Source organism: Anolis carolinensis, chromosome 5, assembly GCF_035594765.1.
Source record: "Anolis carolinensis isolate JA03-04 chromosome 5, rAnoCar3.1.pri, whole genome shotgun sequence".
NCBI lineage: Eukaryota > Metazoa > Chordata > Lepidosauria > Squamata > Dactyloidae > Anolis > Anolis carolinensis.
The window spans coordinates 74,092,081-74,105,413 of NC_085845.1; the positions used below are offsets into that span (position 1 = coordinate 74,092,081).

The following is a 13,333-nucleotide window of genomic DNA, read 5'->3' on the forward strand; positions in this document are numbered from 1 at the left end:
CCATGACAGCTAAAGTGGGGTCAAACTACATTAATTCAGGTATAGATGCAGACACAGAAAACTGAAATATAAAGCCCAGTTAAACTGATTGGCAGGGAATCCTGGAAGGGAAATACTTTTGCCTCTCAACCATAAAAAAAACTTGAGAACGTGAAATGCATCCCTTAAAGCAAGAACAACACTTGAACACAGAATAAACAAAATCAAACATAGGATTGCTGCTGGGCTGTGCAATAATCACTGACAGTTGATATACTTGGATTAGCTTTGTATTGAAAGGAATTGGCAATGAAAACTAGGAAAACATATTCATGCTTGTACAATCCAAACATTATCATCTACTAAATGTGTGTGTGTGTGTGTGTCTGTACATGTGCATGTACATGAATAGCTAAAAGGATCTATGGATGTGATATGAACCCAAACTGCTCCTGGAGTGACAAAAGGAAGCTTATAAATCAATCACTGCTTGCTAGAGCTAGTGAGACTTCCTCTTAATAGATAGGAAAAGAAAACCTGTTCACACATCTAATAGTTTCTACTTCCTCCTGCAGTGAAAAGTGCTCCTTTGACAAAGTATTCCATTAACAAGAAGACTTGAAATGTTGCTTTCAAAAGCAAAGGCAGAATTTTCAAAGTGAACTATGTAAATTAAGACAACATTGCAACACGGAGTGCTGCTGGAACAAACAAAAAATAGAGTGCAGATACAGGGGACCCTTGAGGGTTGTTTCCAGGAAACACACACACACACCCATGGATACCAAAATCTGTGGATGCCCAAGGCCTATTATATACAATGGCATAGTAAAATGAAAAAATTAAAGTTTGCTTTCTGACTTTAAATAATATTCAAATTGTAGATGGTGGAATTCTTGGATGCAAAATCTATGGATACAGAAGGCTACTAGTGTATGTGTGTGTGTGTGTGTGTGTGTGTGTGTGTGTGTATATATATAGGCTACATTTGGAATACAATTAGAAGCAATTAAAAATTTCCAATGGCTGGAAGAAATTGTATTTTTGACTAGTAACTAGCTCCCACACCAAGCTGTGAATCTGTTCTGGCTCTAGGTCTGAAATTTAGAAGAGCTGTTCAAGATCTGAAACTTATTTTGGAAAATAGAGTTAACTGCCATGTACAGATTAAAACCCAGGGTAGGTTCACAACTCCACTGACACGGAAATGCCCAGCTACCACTATTTCCAACACACAACTGTGTCTTCAGTTATGACTGATGAGCACCATGATCCATGAAACTAGCTTAGGTATTTAAAGGGGCAGAACTGCAGCTCAAAATGGGTCTCAGGACCAAAATCCCACATGACCACCACCCAAATCCAGGACTTTATCACTCCACAGGGCTCCAATACATAAGCCACCACCTTGAGAATAATGACTGGGAGACAGGGGGGTGAATCCTTCCCAGTGAAGATATATGTCTGCCAGCATGCTGCCACAGAAGCAGAAGGGACTCATCGCACTAAGGTAATGGGAACGTAGCAAGATGGGAGCCATTGACAGGTTTTACCCTTCAATGAAAAGGGATGGAAGAATCACAGGGGAATGGCAAACCAGTAGTGGGATGCACACAGGGTCTTGTGATAGCTACCATCACCAAATTGCAATACCGGTTTGCCTGCCTTGTGTGGTAGAGTCCCCAGCTTCAGCAAGGATGTAGCATATCGTATGTCCAGCACTCATGGCTATTTGTGACCTAACAGATGTTTATATTACTATTTTAATACCACTATACTGTAATGTGTGTATGTGTGTTTGTATAATATCCTTTCATTCTATGAGGTTCTCAGCTGAGAGCAAACGATTTACATTATCAAGAATGCTGCCACTAAAAGTTCTGCCAGACTACTGGAGCTAACAGCGGCCGCTCACGCTGCTCCCGGGGTTTTCTTAGGCAAGGAATACTCAGAAGTGGTTTCATCAGTTCCTTCTTCTAAAGTACAGTCTACAATTCCTGGTATTTGTTGGTGGTCTCCATGCAAATACTAACCAAGGATAATTGTGCTTATCCTCCAATATTCTACAAAATCCGGTGCTTTCAAGATATTTGAATCAGCATTAGGATACTGGATGGACATAAAAATGTAACGTGAGTAATTCTAACTGAAACAAAGAGGACGTATCATAATATCAAATCAAATCTTTCTTTATTACTCTCATAGACCAGCATAACTATCACAATATATTTAGAACATATGTGTAGTACATACCAAGATTGCTCCACTGAGGTGATACATTTAAATTAGGCCTCAATTTGATCAAAGCATATAAAACTACTTGAGTTGATGTTAAATTACAGATAGTTTTAAAAAAATCAATTAGTACAGTTTCACAATAAGAAAAAGAGATGCCCACCAGATTTTCATTTTCTTTTAAAAATAATAATTTTAAAGTCAAACAAGAGAGGCATTTTTGCCCTTGGCCAGAACTCATTATATTTTACTTTTAAAAAATCAAAGCACTACATCATCCTCAAAGATTAACACAAATAGTTTATTTTGTCTCGTTGTTGTCCAAGTACAACAAAAGACTATTGATATTCCTAGAAGAGAGAAAAACAAGCACAGCTGGCTATCTGTATCCACAGATTATGCACCCACAGATTCAACCAACTACAGCTCAAAGATATATATATATATTTAAAAACAATACCGCAAATCTTAATTTGCCATTTTATACAAAGGACACAATTTAAATACACTGTTGTATATAATGGGACTTGAGCATCCACTGATTTTGGTATCTATTGGGGGAGGGTCCTGGAACCAAGCCCTAGCGAATACCAAAGGCACACTATACACAGCAGGAGCAATGGTTACTTGTATAAAATACCTTTGGGAAAATGATCTCCCGTCTTCAGTGATTCATTTAACTCTAAGCCAATTTAGTATCTGCATGGAGTTAGTAATGATCCAGCACAGCTTCTACTGCTGACTTCCCATACTCCCTGTTGAGGCAAATTGTATTGTACCATTCCTATTCTACCTGATTTTGAAATACACTTACAAGAAGGAACTTTGTGAACCTTGTGAACACACAATAGTATCTTAACATAAATCTTTAAAGAGAAGCAGGCAAATGATTCTATTCTTTCTTTATGCCCAGAGAAGCATGAAAGAAATACTCTCCCGAGTAACTCACCTGGAGAGAAAATCCTTTGGGCAGAGCGCTCTGCACCAGTGGTCCGTCATACACACATGGTCACATTCATTCTTTTCTAATAACAGATACAAGACACTTTGTGGCACACTTCTCATTTCAGTCTTGTCAACTCTCTGATCTATCTGAGTGCAGAACTGGTATAATTCTCAGCCATGAAGTGAAAAAGAGTATTCAGTTAACACAATGCGATTCCCATATAGAGTAATTAAATCTAATATGTCATTTCTCTGACCTGACCTTCAGGAAATATTGAATAAACCTCCTCACCCAGTAAAAATAATTTGGCTGAACATGGCAGGAGGAAGGGAGAAAAAGCATTTATTTTGTCACTCCCATTGCCAGAATGGTGAATGAGCATAGGATCACATGATCAGGTTCAAGTGTAGGACAACTGAGAAAACCTTCCTCATTGATTGTTAATGGGGTGTGCATTACGGCAGAAATCAGTTCTGTTTTTGTTCTGTTTTCATTTTGAATTTTGGGTGACCCCTGTTCTGTTTTGGGGAAGGTTCCGGGAGATTAGGAAAGGGAGCCGTTCAGAATCATAATTCAGGATCCAGGGTTCCGTTTCCGTTTCAGTAAGAATCTTCCTGAAAACAGAACCGGTGTGTGTGTGTGTGTGTGTGTGTGTGTGTGTGTGTGTAATTTGAAACAAAAATAGAAACAAAACAGAACTGATTTCTGCCGTTTTACACACTCCTATCCAAAACCAGAACCCTTTTTTTACCAACAAACTTTATTAAAGAATCATGTCAAGACTGGCTCAAGATGTTTTGTTAGCAGAAAAGCAAATGGTGGCCTCCTTCATCACCTCCCACCCACCAAGTCAAGGTGCATAGTATTCAAAGCCAGGCAAGTTCGTGTGACATCTGAAGCATAAAATACCATAAAATATCTCTCCATCTCAGGCTGTTAATATACAACAAAAACAAAGTAAATAGCTATTCATTTACTACCCTTCATGTAGACTCAAGATCTGGTGCCTGGGGGAATCCTCAACCTATCTAATGGTTGGGTTGCTATATCTAGTATCCATCTGTTCATCCCATTCATTTCAAAATAACATTTCTTTAGGTATGTATTAAAGGCAAAATAATCAGAGCAACTTAGACTCATGCAAGGAGCTTGTGCTCATGCAAGGAACTTCTGCCAGCCTAGTATAAATTCTGCTTCCTTTTATTTGACTAATTTGACCCTATCTGCTTAATCAAACACTTCTCTTTAATCTTGTCATAATTTAAAATGCCATTTGCCATGTGGCTCAGGTGATTGCAGTTCAAGAAAAATGACTCAAAACCCAGCTTGAGCTCAGAACATGCAACAGATTTTTTTTTTTTTTTTGGCTCTGGGCTCATGAATCTAAACTGCAGAACCATACGAGGAATTTATAATGTCAAAGAAACAGAGAGATGGCACCAAAAGAATAAGAAAGACAGTATTGTGAAGTTCTAAAGAAAAAATATCATGCCCCACTACACCCCATGCATTTTCATATGTACCTGTTCTGATGCTGAAGAGAGGAAAGGTAAGATATGTTGCTGAGCATTTAAAGTGGGTGGATTGTGCTCCTTGTGCATTTTGTCATTGCCAGACTGTATGCTCATCAGAATCAGGCACTAGATCAATTGGAACTTCAATTGCGTATATTCAGCATAAACACAAATCAAGTAGGACTCCAAAAATGACTGATGGATAATAACTGGCAGACCAACTACCTCACTTTGATGGATGTTTTGGCTTGCAGTCAAATTATGATTTATATCTAACTTTATATTAATGTTTATGCAAAAGTCCACTGTACAGATATGGCCTTATTTTTTTGCTTAAGGTTATTGCTTTTCTGATTAGTCTAATGAGGCCTCCAGATGTTCTCCTACACACACCCCAAAGAAGAACTGGAGTGCCAATGATACTCCTTGCAGGGTTGTGGTCCACCTCCACTGAAAACGTACCTTTGCTTTCTTTCTAATCTTTCTTAAATTCCAAATCTAGACTGCACGCAACAACACAGTAACTAAAATTTGATAATCCAAAAACCCAATGCAATTCTGGGTTGCATTAACAGGAGTACAGTGTCCACATCAACAGAGGTAGTCATCCCATTGTACAGTAGAGTCTCACTTATCCAACACTCACTTATCCAACATTCTGGATTATCCAACGCATTTTTGTAGTCAATGTTTTCAATATATCGTGATATTTTGGTGCTAAATTCGTAAATATGGTAATTACTACATAGCATAAATGTGTAATGAACTAGTTTTTCTGTCAAATTTGTTGTATAACATGATGTTTTGGTGCTTAATTTGTAAAATCATAACCTATTTTGATGTTTAATAGGCTTTTTCTTAATCTCTCCTTATTATCCAACATATTCGCTTATCCAACGTTCTGCCAGCCCGTTTATGTTGGATAAGTGAGACTCTACTGTACTGTGTCCAGTTTTTGGTATCAAAGTTCAAGGAGGATATTGGCAAGCTGGAACATGTCTAGAGAAAGGCAACCAATAAGGGAAAACTGAAGGAGTCTGGTATTTTTCACTTAGCGACGAGAAAATAAAGAGGTGACAAGATAGCTATCTTTAAATATTCAAAGGGATGTCAAATAGAAAATAGTTTCTGTTTCTCTAGAGACTAGAGAACAAATCACCAGATTCAAATTACAAGCAAAGAGATTCTACCTAAACCTTAGAAGGAACTTATTTACTATAAGAGCTGTTGACAAGTGAAATGGGCTGCCTTGAATGGTGATGGACACTCTTCCCATGGAAGGCTTTAAAAGAGGCCGGATAAGCATCCATTGGGAGTGCTTTAGTTGTGTATTCCTGCATGGCAGGGGATGGTCCTTGTGGTCCTTTCCAGGTTGAGGGTTCTATGATTGAGATAGATAGATAGATAGATAGATAGATAGATAGATAGATAGATAGATAGATAGATAGATAAAGGGGTCACTTCAAGCACTCCAAGAAGCCTCTGAGAAACACTTATGCTGCAATTACCAGAAACACTCTACAGATCTTAGCACTACAGCAATAGTGCTCTCCTAGAAATTACACTGTTCTCCCTGAAGCTATAGAAGTCACTGATTGTCCTTGCAAAGGAGATATGTGCATGTACCACATATATTCGGTTTTATTAAGGAAAGACTGAAGAACTAAACAGATGCTAGTTAGGGGAGGAGGCAGGGTAGTGTTTGGTTTTGTTGGAAATACCTGGGAAGGGGGAGTTTTCTAATATTTAAACTATTAGGGAAAATATGACGCTAATATATTAACACAAAATGCAATTATTTAAAAGCAACAATGACAATGGTCTGACCACTAGTGCTTGAAACAATGAGCAATGCATTCAATTCCTTGTTTTGAATAATGTCACACATTCAGAAGCTGTGAGATTTGCATCACATCTTTCTAGCAATGAGAACCACTGTTTTTGCAATCACTCATGGCAAAACCAAGGTATTCCAGGTTTGTTGCTTTTGACTGGCATCTGCTGAGTTCCCCCTTTTCTCACAATGAACCCCACATGGGAGTCTTTTAGATGTAAAATCATCCTCCATATCCACAGATTCAATCATACACAGCTTCAAAATTATTTTAAAAATTATATAAAAGACACAATTTTACTACACTATTATATATAATAGGACTTGACCATCCACAGATTCTTGTGACTGTGACGGGTTCTAGAACCAAAGCCCTGTAGATACCCAGGACCTACTTTATCACACAATTGTTTCAGACTGATGTGGCCTTACCCTGTGATTAAGTTGGGGAAAATGTACCTCTTTTTGTTCTTCTTTCCTTTTGTATCCTCCTTTATCTAATAGCTCTGGAGGCAGATTGAGCCAAGCAGGTGATAAACGTCTCTGCCATGCTTAGTTTTTCAGTTGAATAGATACACACTTTCCCTTGGAGGCATTCCTTATGCCAAAAGACAGGGAGGGGAAAAAGGAGAGATGAGAATCAAAAGGCCATTTAATTTTTTCTCTTTTACAATCTTGTAAAGCAAGTGATTTTTCATTTTAATTATACAAGGAGCTCATTAACGGTTTCTGCAACTCAGATGATTTAGTAGATGTGAACTGAGCACGTTTCACTGGTTTAAAATCTTAATATTGTTGAGATAAATTAACATATTTGTTACTTGGGAATTATTATTTGCTAACTCGTAGCCTATTAAAACACTACACCTGTGTTAAAAACATTTTACAAAGTGTTTTCCAGATATGTGATTCTCAGTTTTAATTCTAGCATTAAAAATGGACAAGTATGTCTAAAACCATAGCCCCATAATAGGGGTATATTTTGAAGTGTGCTTTGGAGCACACTGATGGATGTGTTAGGAATTATTTGGGTAGATATTGAGGCTACCAGCAGTGACATTATTGTGTTTAGCTGTTTCTTGTGGGAGTTAAAACACAACGGGAGGGTCATGCTGGTGCGTGGTAGCTTCCTTGTTGGTGAGAAGGAAAATCCACTCTGGGGCTTAGTGTGAGCTATCCATGGTCCTGAATCCTCCCCCTCAAACATGTTCAGCAGCTTGAATAGCTCCTTTAACTCCCAACAGATTCAGTGGCACACCAACCTGGGGGCCACCTCTCACTACCGGTGATTGGTAAGAGAATTTCCCATAAAGTATACTTTATTGACATTTCAGCCTCCATATACAAATAGGAGCAGAACATGTTTTTCCATAAGGAGACAATATCATAGGACAGTCATAATGTAATTAAAAACAATTGCTATAATTCATTAGAAATAATTATATACCAAAATATTATAAAATGATGCTTTCAACCATTCTACAACAGGACACCTTGAAGAGTATTTCTTGTTTTTGTCCAACAGGTTATATCCTGATAAAAAATTAGCAGAGCCCTTTGATATATTATTATATTTATATTTATTTATACTCCATTTGATCTCACCTGAAGGTGACTCAAGTATAATTTATGACTTAAAATAAAAAGCATTAGCAAACAATTTAAAATATACAAATATCAAACATTAAAATATAATTGAATATAAACACCATTAAGAATCCACAGTTAAAATCCATTAAATCATATTCAAAGTTTAAAACTACAGGATATCTTAAAGCAGATATTTTATCGGACTGTTGGTAGTGGTTTTATTTGCACCTGTCTGTTGATTATAGTATTGTCCTGGGCTGAATTCTGAACTACTGGTATTTTCATGCTGATTCTTATTTCTATTATATTGTGTTTATGTTTTTTGTAAGCTGTTGTTATTTTCAAACTGCTTTGCATACTGCCTAAAGTTTCCATAGGAAACATTTTAACACACAATGTTAGAAGAAACAAGAACTAAGATACATTATACATTTCCTTTGAAATTTATTTTATTGTTACGTGCCTTTAAGTCATCTCAGAGTTATCAATACTCTATCCCAGGGTTTTCTTGGCAGGATTTATTTAGTGGATGTCTGACAGAGAGTGTGACTTGCCCAAGGTCACTAGTGGGGAATTTATATGGATGAACAGAGATTTGTAAGATGGTGTCTTGGAGTAAAACATTTAAACCACTATACCACAGTACGTCTCTTCTAATAAACAGTATACCTTTCTAGGCATTTAAAAAATAGGGGTGCAAAGAGAAGATCCCACTTTAGCACTTCAGAGGGAGGATCCATTTTGCTGGCAACATATTGGTCTGGAACCTATACCAGAATTCTACTTTGAAAAATCCAAACCTTTGTGTCTTCTCACTGACTGCAATGGGGAATAGTAATTTTTGTTTTAATATAATTCTGCAGGCATAATTGTTCCTTCTGATGGGATGAAAAACATTGTATATCAGAGAGAAAAGTGCAAAGGTCTTTGTGCAGGATCAGTCGTTGAAAGAGGGAAGGTTCACAGAGGAATTGCTTTTCCTTATTGTTTTCTCGGAAATATGTATGAAAACAGCATTCATAATAAAAGTCTCTTTATCTAGGTCACATACCAAATTCAAAGCAGACAGGTACAAAAGCTTTGTATTATATGAGACTTTATATATGGAAAGGAGGAGTGATCTACTCCTGTTACCCTGTAAACTTGTAGCAAATACATATGAACGTGTCATATAGCTGACCCTAGGGGAAAAAAATCTGCAGATTTTCTGACAGATACATGCAGCAGTGCTGAAAGAACTATTTGAGTCACCCAAAAGGGCACAAAAAGACATGTTCACATTTTGTGTGCCCTGTTTTGTTTCTTTGCAAACCCCTTATTGCTTACATGGTTTTGTTTCTTCCATCCAAACTCTATTTCCTCTTTATTCCCACGCATTGAAGAACATTGTATAACCCCAGTTCTATACTGGTAGTTTTGGAGGAAATTTTCTTGCCATTTCATCTTTATCTCACCCTTCTGCTGTCTGTAATTCCCAGATCTATCCCTCCTCCTCTTTATGGGGGAAAGGGAAATCTGAGCTTATGGCCAATTTTCACTAGCAGCAACATATACTAGTGAGTGGCAGAAGAAATTCCCAAAGCATCACCTGCTTCACCTACTAATATCCTAATGTTCTCCCACTGATATCTGTCTTGCCTACCCTTCCTGGGTTGCAAAAAAAATATGATGTGCTCCTGCTACTATGGAGCATCAGAGAGAAGAAAACTGAATGCCCTTGGTCTGTTTAAACCCAAGACATGGCTATGTTCATGCAAGGACTCTTCTTCCTTACATAATGAACATCAGTGATTACAAAATACCTAAATCAAAGAATATGGACATCACAGTATTGAACTGCCAGCTTCTATTTTCCTCACAATTCTTGGACAACTTAAACCACTATCAACTCACACCACATGACACATGACCTTCAAAACTGGCTATGTGAGGGATCCATTATGAGCAACAATACATGTACAGCAGCAACAAAGCAACCTACATATACCATACAGAAGCAAGTGAGGAGTAACCTCTTGGAAATCAAGGAGGGGAGTGTTCTCAAATAGCAAAAGGAAAGTGGCCTTAATGAGAGAAGGACCCCAATGGCATCACATCAGTGATCCAGAAGCAGCACATTCTTCCAGGGGACAAAGGACATTGGAAGAAATAGAACCACTGGGGACACCTATTCTTGGTCCACATTTAAACATCAAAGCATTGAGTAAGAGTAGCAAAACTAGGAATGCTAGTAGAAAGTAGACAAAACCAAAGCTACCTCAACAAGGCTATACAAAATGAACAACCATTAGAAATGGGAATGTCCACACTGTGGATAAAGGAATGAGGGGCAGGTCAAGACTTCTGCCATATTATCACTGCCATTGTTGAAGGCATTCATTAAGCAGATCAGAAGATTAGGAGATCACCATGGACATCAAACAGATACCAGAATCTGAAGATGCCAGCCACAGTGAAACGTCAGGGGGAAATGATGCTAGAGCATAGCTATACAGCTTGGAAACCACACAACACTCCAGTGATTCTGGCCATGAAAGTCTTCGACAATCCCCAAATATTCTGCAACACTCCCAACTATTTGTTTTATTTCACTACAAGGAAACTCCCATCCACAAAGGGTATAACCTTGAGTCAGGGTGTGCACTCTCTGTCTGAAACAATTATGTAGCAAAACTACTGCTCAAAACAATGGCACACCCTCCATTTGTCCCAATTTGGCAAGGACATTCCTGATCAACCCTGTTATTCAACACTTCCAACTGTTTCTGCAATGATCCAGTTTTTCTCTCCTTCTCTTACTTTTCCCCTTCTGTGTTGCTTATTTCTACTGCTACAAAACTGAGTTCAAAGTGCAAAAAAAGTATGTACTCAACTAACGCAGATTTTGGGAAGAGAGAAGGGTATTGAACTTTGCCTTTTCCAGTAAAGTTAGAGAAAAGCAAACTGCTGCCACCTTCCCTAGTTTGCGTCTTCTTGTGCATCGCTTTTAATATTTTGACCATTTTGCTTGGTCACATCTTCTCAGTTTTCATTTGCAAAATGTTGGAGGTCATGTAACAAAATAATCGACCCAGTGGTTTTTCTACGAACACACAAAAGCACAGCACCCCTGACACTCTAACCAAAAAATGTGAAAAAATCAGGCAAAGATGGGTGAAAATGAAACTGGAAATAACATTTCATCATATGTGATTTTGGTACATTTGTATGGCCTGGAAGGATGAAAAATTCTCACCAGAAACATTGCCTGCCCCCTATTTGATCATAACACAGCAACAATCTTTTTCTGCTTTGAAATTATTATTTTCTGTTAAATTGTGCGGTACTTACTTTGAAGATAGTTGTTATACTCCAGAAACTTTATTTTTGTGGATGCCACATGAGACTCTACAAGATATTCATGGAAAAACTATAGCAAAATGTGCTGCAGGATGTCCCACAAAAACAAAGTTTTTGCAGTTTAATAAACCTTTCCATGTTTTTATGATTTATTTATTTATTTTATATACCGCTCTTCTCCCCCAGGAGGACCCAGAGCGGTCTTACATAATGGCAAGATTAATGCCACATATAATACAAAATATAGTAAAAACCAAAAATCGTAAAAACACACTTAAAAACCAATATCGTATCCAAATAAAACAGTAAAACACTGTGTGACCGTTACAACAGGGCCAGTAGCATTGGGCCAAATTAGGAAATGACATTTATAACACAGGAACAAAAATCATGTTATGGAGTGTAATCTGTAGAATACGGTTTCTGCAGAATACTACAGATGAAGCATTCCTTATCCAGAATTCCAAAATCCAAAATGCTCCAGAATTGTTTTCATATAGTTTACACCTTGGCTTTCTGAGAGTTCAATGCACCCAAACTTTATCTCATGCATGAAATTATTAAAACATTGCTAATAAAATTACAGTCAGGCTATCTGTATAAGGTATATATAAAACATAAATGAATTTCATGCATAGACTTGGATCCCATATCCAAGAATCTCATTTTTATACAGATATGCAAATTACATGTATTCTAGAATCCAACAAAATTCAAAATACTTCTGGCCACAAACATTTTAGATATGTGAGACTCAACCTTTATTCGCTTCAGTATTGTTTCTTCACTGCTCTCACTAACAGATCATTAAGTCATGCAAAATTTGTCTAAAAATATTATTGCATACAGGCTTATCTCTGACTTAGGAAATAGGATATAGGAAAAGTCCCTATATCATGAAAAAGGTGGAATAAAATTAAGTCAATAGAGTAAATAACACACATGCCTTCAGTGAGGAAAAAACTAGAACTAGGAAAATCTCCTGGACCAATTCTGAAACAACTGCATTGGCTACCAATAGAACATTGGATCTCTTACAAGATACTGATCCTGACATTTAAAGCTCGAAATGGCCAAGGACCATTATATCTTAGGGACTGCCTCATTCCTTTTTTTCATCAGTGGTCACCACGATCCTCCCAGGAAAATCTCCTATATGTACTGGGCCCTAGGGAGGTACACCTGGAAGCTACAAGGTGTAGAGCCTTTTCGACCTATGCTCCAATTCTGTGGTACTCATTGCCTCCATATGTTAGAGCAATGTTGAAGTTGCGACCTTTTGTAAAAGCGCTCAAGACTTGGCTGTTTGGTTGTGCATTTATGTAAATCAGATCTAATTTGCCAAATAGTCACTGCTGAATGTTTTTATATTGTGGAATGATATTTTAAATTGTAAATCGCTCGGAGCACTCTGGTGGAGAGCGACTAATTAAGAAATAAAGTGAAGTGAAGTGAAAGAAGTGAAGACCTCTAAGCAGAGTTTGATGCCATCGATGATGGTATCCTTCTGGTCCGTCTTGCTGGGATGGGATTAGGAGTCACCATTCTACAGTGGCTGCTTTCTTTCCTAGAGGACCGAACCCAGAAGGAGGTGCTGGGTGACTCTTGTTCAACCCTTTGGCCAATAACCTGTGGGGTCCCTCAGGGATCTATTTTGTCACCCATGCTGTTCAATATCTACATGAAACTGCAGTTTGGGCTTTGGTGCCATATTTATGCAGATGACACCCAACTCTATTACTCCTTTCCACCAAAAGCCAAGGATGCCATTCTGGTCCTGAATCATTGTCTGTCAACAATAATGGACTGGATGAGGGTGAATATTGAAATGAAATCCTGGCAACTTGGGGGTGATCCTGGATTCATCACTGACCCTGGAGGCTCAGGTTTCGGTGG

The 13,333-nt window shown here is 37.9% G+C and overlaps 1 protein-coding gene across 3 annotated transcripts in view; it reads right to left on the reverse strand.

Annotated features, from left to right (window-relative positions):
* cracd (capping protein inhibiting regulator of actin dynamics) overlaps nt 1-13,333 on the reverse strand; it is a 198,791-nt gene that overhangs the window by 127,551 nt on the left and 57,907 nt on the right. The window contains exon 2 of one of the 3 annotated variants that reach the window (XM_062981534.1): nt 6,968-7,106. The exons of 1 other annotated variant lie outside the window; for it this stretch is intronic. The gene's annotated coding sequence lies outside the window, so the exon portion shown is untranslated. Of the gene's footprint in view, nt 1-6,940; nt 7,107-13,333 lie in introns of all 3 variants that reach the window. One more of the 3 variants, XM_062981533.1, reaches the window with a different exon arrangement.